A 7,397-nucleotide genomic window follows, 5' to 3' on the forward strand; every position below is an offset into this window, starting at 1 on the left:
TACAGTTCTCTAGTTAAACAGAGCTAGATCTCTCAAGGTATGTAGGCAAATAACTCCTTTGACCACAGATGCTCAGAAGGAGAAAGACCTCTTACCTCCACTGAAAATAAACTGCCTGTCCAGACCACTTCATACCATAGCCACATTTCTGACAACTCTCTATTGTCTCTGGCATTCAGGTCAGCTTCACAGACCAAACTGAATGGGAAACACTAGAGAACCTGCTGATATTTTCCACAGACTTTTTCAAAAGAGCCAAGACAAGATGACATGGGTGTCCTCCTTTGTATTTTCAGAAGTCTAAATTTTGCTAAAGCTAATACTCTGGAAGTTGTACTGGGTATTTTTAGTGTGACATCAATGAGTATTCTAGTATCTAGTCTGCTATGTTACCTACATGAGATGAAGTTTGTAAAGCATCCTTGGGATCCTGGGCATGTCAAGGTTTAGTATGCAGAAGTGGAATTCTGTGAGTGCTCACTTCTCCCCTTGTACTTGGTTTATGAAAATTCAGAGCTGAAATATGGCATGTAAGATAGATCAAACAGCCTGTCTTGTCTTTGAGAAGCTGAACAGACTGAGCCTCTTTATTCTCGTAGCCACAACTGTGTTTTTCAAGATGCATACCCCTTCTACATCTTATCTTCTGCATGATAAAATGTAAATATTTCTTATTAAGGGATTAAAAACCCTCCATGTGGCTCTGCTGTATTGTTTGAATGTATCCAGAATATGGCCTTGTAACATGGAGTGTAGCATGTGATCCATGTTTCTGACTCTGGCTTCTTCCACGCTTCACACATTTTGCAGCCTCATGGCAATACACTGAGAAGTTTAACTGTTCTCCAAGAGGTATTTAGAGAAGATACCTCTGTCTGAATGCATCAAATAAGCCTAAATGGTAGGCCAGGGGACACAGGGAGGAAAACAACTACAGGGAATGCTATGGTGGCTAACAAACCAGCATTTGTTACAATGAGGGAGTAGACTGGAGAAAGAGGTCTTGGAAATCTGCTTTTATCAGAAGCTGTATCTGGCAGAGCCCTTATTTTACATCTTTCCAGCCTTTAAACCTGGTATAAATAGACAGTAAGTATGACTTGTTTTGAATTGGATGTATTACAACAATAAAGTGTGAAACTAACCCGAAACAGCCAGTTTCCTAACTATTGAGATTTCCAAGTCCTATGAGCTAACTTAGGTAAATCTTTTTCCCTTTGAGGTGCCAGAGAAAGCAAGGAAGGCAGAGCACCTAATTGTTTTGAAATCAAACTCCTCTTTCTGACGAGACTGGCAGTTTATCTTCCATTTGAGACTGTATCCTATAAATTTTTTGTCCAGATATCTCTTACTGCTGCTCTAAATACCTCTTTATCACAATCTGACTTGGCAGCCTGATTCAGCTTCAAATACAGGTACAAATCCTAACCCAATTCAAACACTTTTACCTTAAGAAGCCTTGTTATTTACATGTTTCACAGGTGTTTACATGTTCCACATTCTTGTAGAGATGGCACTATTTTTAAAATATATGCATCTTTCTGTTTCTTCTTTTAGTTTGCTAACTCTGAATTCTTGAATACATACCCTAGAGATACCACATCATAGCAACAGGCTATAAACAGGTCCCCAGGCAGTCCATGTGTTCGGGCCTGGAGCATGAAAACACTAGAAAGCTGATGAAGGATGGTGTTGGGATGGGTTCTTGCTTGAAAATCTGAATGTTGGTTTATTGAAAAACAGGATATAGGGCAGAGCAATGCAGTAAAACAAGACCAATGGGGATTCAAGGAAGGGAGAACATTCTAAAGGATATACATAAACAGAAATGGGGACTGAACAGGGGTGATCAGAGCCAACAGGGCAATGGGACAACAGAACTCAGAGGGAATTAACATATGAACACAAAGGCCTGTGGAAAAGAGGCTTCTGTCACCCTAACATTGGGATGTATTACTTATTGCAACCTTTCAAAGGCTGAGGGTCTGATTTTAGAAACTGGCCCTTGGGCCTCCATGACTCTCCCTTTTTGTTTTACTAAAAAAGCCTCTCTCACAGACCTGCGCAAAGAGCAAACAAAACAGGAAAACATAACTAACACAGTGACAATAAGAATTGTAACCCACAAGACAGTTTCAACTAGCAACAAGAGCCAACCTGTGAGCCCCCACCACCAGGGAGTCCATCAGTCCAGTCTCCGCCACTTTCTGCTTGCATCTTCTTTATTTCATCTTGTAGAGACTGGATGCTCTGATTAATAGACTCGTTGTGTGAGAATAGATTTAAACAACACATGCCCTCAAATTCCTGACAGCCTCACCTTGAGGTGAGCAGCAGGTAGTCAACAGCTGCTCTGTTCTGCAAGGTACCAGACGGTCTCAGCATCTTCAAGCAGGCTGCTTAATGCGATGGAAGTAGCATTGGACTGCTTGCTAAGCCAACACCCTAAAGCATTTAACTCTCTGAGAGCTTCGGCAGCAGCCACCCAAGGTAACAAAAGGGAGTATGTGACTCTCTTACCTTTGCTCCAATTCGTAATTTGGCTATCACAATTTTGTCAAATTCATTAAGCGTTCTCCTTTTGGGGCCAACTGACTCTTCCAGTCTTGAATCAGGGCAATGTCGGGGTCAGGAGAGTGAGCCGCCCAAGACTACAGGGACCCCCCTGGAGGCAGGATGGAATCCTGGGCCATGCTTGGTCCCTGCAGACAAGAAACACACCCTTAGGTAACCTTTTGGGATGCAGGCTGGACCAGCAGGTAATGGGAAATGTGTAATTACACCAATTCTTTTTCCTTTTATAAAGTGAATGATGGGCAGTGACATTTTGTCTAACAATCACACTTTTTTCATCAGGCCTAACCATTCTGCTGTCCCATTCTCCCCATCTGAGCTTATAATAAAACTTAACAAAGTAATTCATTTTTGAGGATCCCGATAGATCTAATTCTTGGGGTTCCTCTGGTGCATGCTCAAGTCCCTCAGTCCAGGTGTCCCAGGTATCCACTGAGCTAGGCTTCTTGTGGATGTTGTTGGGGGAGTTACCTTGCCTTCTATGGAGGGCATCCACAGTTACCGGCCATTCATCCATAGGTAGCCCTACGAGGCATGTAGAAAGGAGATTGTAAGGGTTTTCCATGGACAGACACATGCTGTCTTGTTTCAGTGTCCTGGTGAAGGTGACCCAAACATTATGGTCGGCTGGCGGGATCACCCAGCTAAGGGCATATGGCACAGTGAGGAGCATCCAGAATCCTTTTCTGGCGGTTATACGCAGACGTCTCCTGATCATAGGTGGTCCTGACTTCTGGGGACACGGGTTAGCCTGCAAACAAAAGCAACAGCAGTTGAAATGTCAGGATTGGTAGTGGGGATAAACTTGCTGAAAATGAGTACTTTGTCTCCATGCCTTGTCACTGATGGGCACAATAGATACAGTTTATCAAACTGGTTTATGGCTTCCTTGGGAAAATCTAGGGGAAAGTTCCTGTGTATCTGGGATAAAGTCCTGTTGTGCAACTACAAAGCTGTCCAGGGGATTTTCTTCCCTCACTCAATGTCTGCAAAGCCAAGGCTGGGGATCATCCCATCAGGTGTTTGGATTAGAGCAGTTTTTGCAGCACTTTTGATGAACTCCAAGACAGCCTGGGGAAGGTCAATGGCCTGATCTTCAGGCTTAGAGTAGTCCCCCTTCCCCAGCTAAGTGCTCTAAGGTAAGGCATGCTCACCCCTCTTCATTTGCATAGTCTTCTATGATTTTTCAAAGTTGCCTTTTCCATACTCCCTCCCATAATATATATTCGGTGGGAGAAAGTAGGACAGGCACTGTATGTTTTAAATCATGTGGCACTAAAACATGCATTGTCAAAGTTGCAGACAAAACGTTGTTAAAATAAGGTGACCATCTCTAAAATCCTTGGCTGTTTTGCAATGTTCTTTCATCTCCCCATAGGATAAACACTCCCACTTGGGATTAGCTCCCCTCTGGTATTGCACTGGGGCTGCTTGAATTTTAGCAGCCATTGTCCAGTCCTGTTCCTTGACTGTTTGCCTCTGCCCTTTCTGCCAATGGTCATCACACTCACCCTCATAACTGGACGAGCCTTCACCCTCCTCCTCCTCTGAGGAGGATGGATATGGCTTGGCAGAGAGGTGTGATGGCCGGCTGACCAGCACGGCCTGGTGGTGTGGGCTGTCGGTAGCCAGGATGGCTGCCTTCCACTCAGCATCATTTCCAGGTCTGGAAACCGGGTGACCAGAAGAGGCTGGGTCAGGGGTATGAAGGGAAGTGGGGCCCTCAATGGGAAGGGGTTTCTCCCCAAAAGGGGAGGCTCCTGATGCAGGGGCAATGCCCAGCACAGGAGTGTCACAGGTCACGGGAGAGGAACTCATGGAAGGCTGGGAAACGGGGAGGGCAGTGGGAGACAGTCACTCAAGATGTTGGTTCCCCCTACAGGGCCACTGCCTTTTTGTGAAGGGTGGTAAGAAAGAAAAGGAATAAAGGATGCTGGAGCATGGATTAGGGTAGGACCCAAAACATCCAGGCTAACACTGTCTTGGGTAGGAGATGGAAAGGGAGGGGAGATGGCAGAAGGCAGGTGCAACCATAGGGAGTTTCCATCTCCTGTCCTACTCTCCAGGACAGAGATTAGGAACACGGGGGGAGGAACACAAGAACTGGGAAGCAGGGTTCAAATATAAACTTTGAACTGCATCATAAATTAAATGAAAAAGAGTGCAGAACTTAGCAACTTTTAACTTTTCCTCTGTTTGCAGAACATAAAGTTTTGCCCCAACAGAGTCCCAAAAACCCAATGAATTAACAGAGTCTTTAGAAATGACAGAAGCATTCTTAAACAACCAACAAATTAATTGTTGCAGATCCCTCTTTGTAAATTATTTCTCCCTAAGAATTAAAAACTTCCCTAACCTGCATATATACATCCTTTTCAGCCACGCTAAGCACATTCCCCATGGCTGTTCCCCCTCACCCACATGACCTCTAATGGAAAAGCACCCAGATTCTGGGCAGGCTCCCTGCCGCCCACCCTCCTGTGTGTCTGGGCAGAGGTCAGGCACACCATGTCCTGCGGGGGCTCACCAACAGAGCTGGTCCCCCTGCTGCACCAAGGGTGCTGCCTCTCCTGGCAGCCTCGCCCATAAAACACTCAGGCTTAGTGTCAGGGTCAGGCTAACCTGAACGTGTCTTCTTCCCAATGACAGCTGTCCAGCAGGTGATCGCCGGCTGCTTTCAGGGACTTCACTGAGAAAGTCCCTGCCCGGGAGGCAGACATAGCAACAATAGCAACACGCTAAAACAGGTCCCCAGGCAGGCCACGTGTGTGGGCCTGGAGCACAAGGCCACCAGAAGGCTGACAAAGGATGGTGTTGGGACAGGTTCTTGCTTGAAAATCCAAAAACCAGGATACAGCTTCAAATACACTCCAAGAACAAGAACCAGGATGGCTTCAGGGTCCAGGACAATATCTGAGGTGAGGAGGCAGTCCGGAGGGTTAGGGCCCAATGGGAGCAGGACAAAATGGTGCAAAGGCGGGCTTAGGGACAGCGAGAGCCATTGGGATTGACAGGGCCGAGCAATGCAGTAAAACAGGACCAACAGGGATTCAGGGAAGGGACAACATTCTAGAGGATATACATAAACAGAAATGAGGGCTGAACAGGGGTGGTCAAAGCCAATTTGCAATGGGACAACAGAACTCGGAGGGAATTAACACATGAACACAAAGGCCTGTGGGAAAGAGGCTTCTCTTGCCTTAATATTGGGATGTATTACTTATTGCACCTTTCCAAGGCTGAGGTATGATTTTATTAAATGGTCCTTGAGTCTCCAAAACTAGTTACTTGCAATATTTTTCTTAGACTTCTACAAACTGTCCTGAAAAATATATGTTAATTATTATATTTCATGATCATCTGGAAAAATCTTAGAGTCCAGTGTTCTACAAGCTATACTGTAATACAAGGTTGGCCTAAATTTATTCATATTATACCTATACATAACTTTTTTTTTATTATTTTATTTGTAAAAATCCTGCCACAGACATAGACATTCTACTGAAAATCTCAGTAAACTGCTTGAAAGTCCTGGGTTTCTTCCTTCTAAGTTTGACTAGCAACAAATTCCTGCTTGTAAATTGTTCAAGTCTGGAAAGAAGTCTCTTTAGTCTGGATATGTACAGGCTATCAGGGAGGCACTTTATGGGTTTTTTGAGAAGTTAAACAGTCTGGCCTCCTGGAGTCTCTCTTGTCAGGTACAATTTCCTGCTCTGCTGTCAACTCTTTCTTCTCAACTCTGTGAAGATTATAAAATTTTTTCTTCAACTGAAAATGATGGAAGTTTTTTTAAGAAATATATATTTAGGAGGAGTACCTCATTCTTGTGTGCTCCAGAGTCATCAATACTGTGTATGTCAGTTATGTTATTGACCAAGGAATAAACAGTAACAGCATGCAAGAATTTAGACAGTCCCTCAGGTGACTTCTTGGAGGGTTTTCCAGGCTTGCAGGTTTTGTTTTTTGGTGGACTTCACACCCCTGTTGAATCCTGCTTTTGCACAATCCTACCATGTTGCTAGGGGTGGCATGTCTCCACATACAGCAAACTCATTTGTACCCACTGTGGTTAACACAGTTCAGAAATACAGAATTCAGAAGCCTTATCCCCACTGACAGCGAAGCAAAACTAGGCACAGGACCCTCAAAGAAAATATTAATTCAGAGAGAAGACCACCTAGAATTCCTTCTTCATGGACCAGCTCTGTGCACTGGGTAATTAACACAAAATTCTCAACTATGAGAATTTGTTATTGTTAAGCAAACATAGGCTTTGAAAGCTTGTGTGCTATCATAAAAAACTGTACTATTTAATTGGATTAAGACATACACGTGTCAACATCTGATCATCCTCTTCTCATACAGTACAGTATATACATATATACAGTACAATAAATGTAGGATTTGTTTCAGTGAGCACAGGATCAAAAATCCTGTTTACAAATCCTGGACTACAGCTTAAGCATTCAAATTGTCAGTAGTCAGTACTGAAAACATCATTTCTACATGGTGCTATATGCTTTCTAGGTCTGTGGCCTGCAAAGAGAATTCACAGATCCATAAAAGTGCTCACTATCTTCAATTAGAAACTGACATTGCATTTACAAATGTTTTTATTCCTCAAGTTGTGGTCCATTCTCTCCCAGTAGCCTTTAAGAAAAAAGGTCCATGAAACTGTCTTGTTCAAGCCTATCAGGCATTTTTAACTACTGCCCTTAAAGATGCAGGACCTTTTAAAGTTTGTATGGTAACTGTGGCATTCCCAACTCAAGAGATTATAACCCTTTACATATAATACTTAACTACAATTATGGATTCATTAA

Source organism: Agelaius tricolor, unplaced genomic scaffold, assembly GCF_023055355.1.
Source record: "Agelaius tricolor isolate 1412-34295 unplaced genomic scaffold, bAgeTri1.0.p SCAF_4, whole genome shotgun sequence".
Lineage (NCBI taxonomy): Eukaryota > Metazoa > Chordata > Aves > Passeriformes > Icteridae > Agelaius > Agelaius tricolor.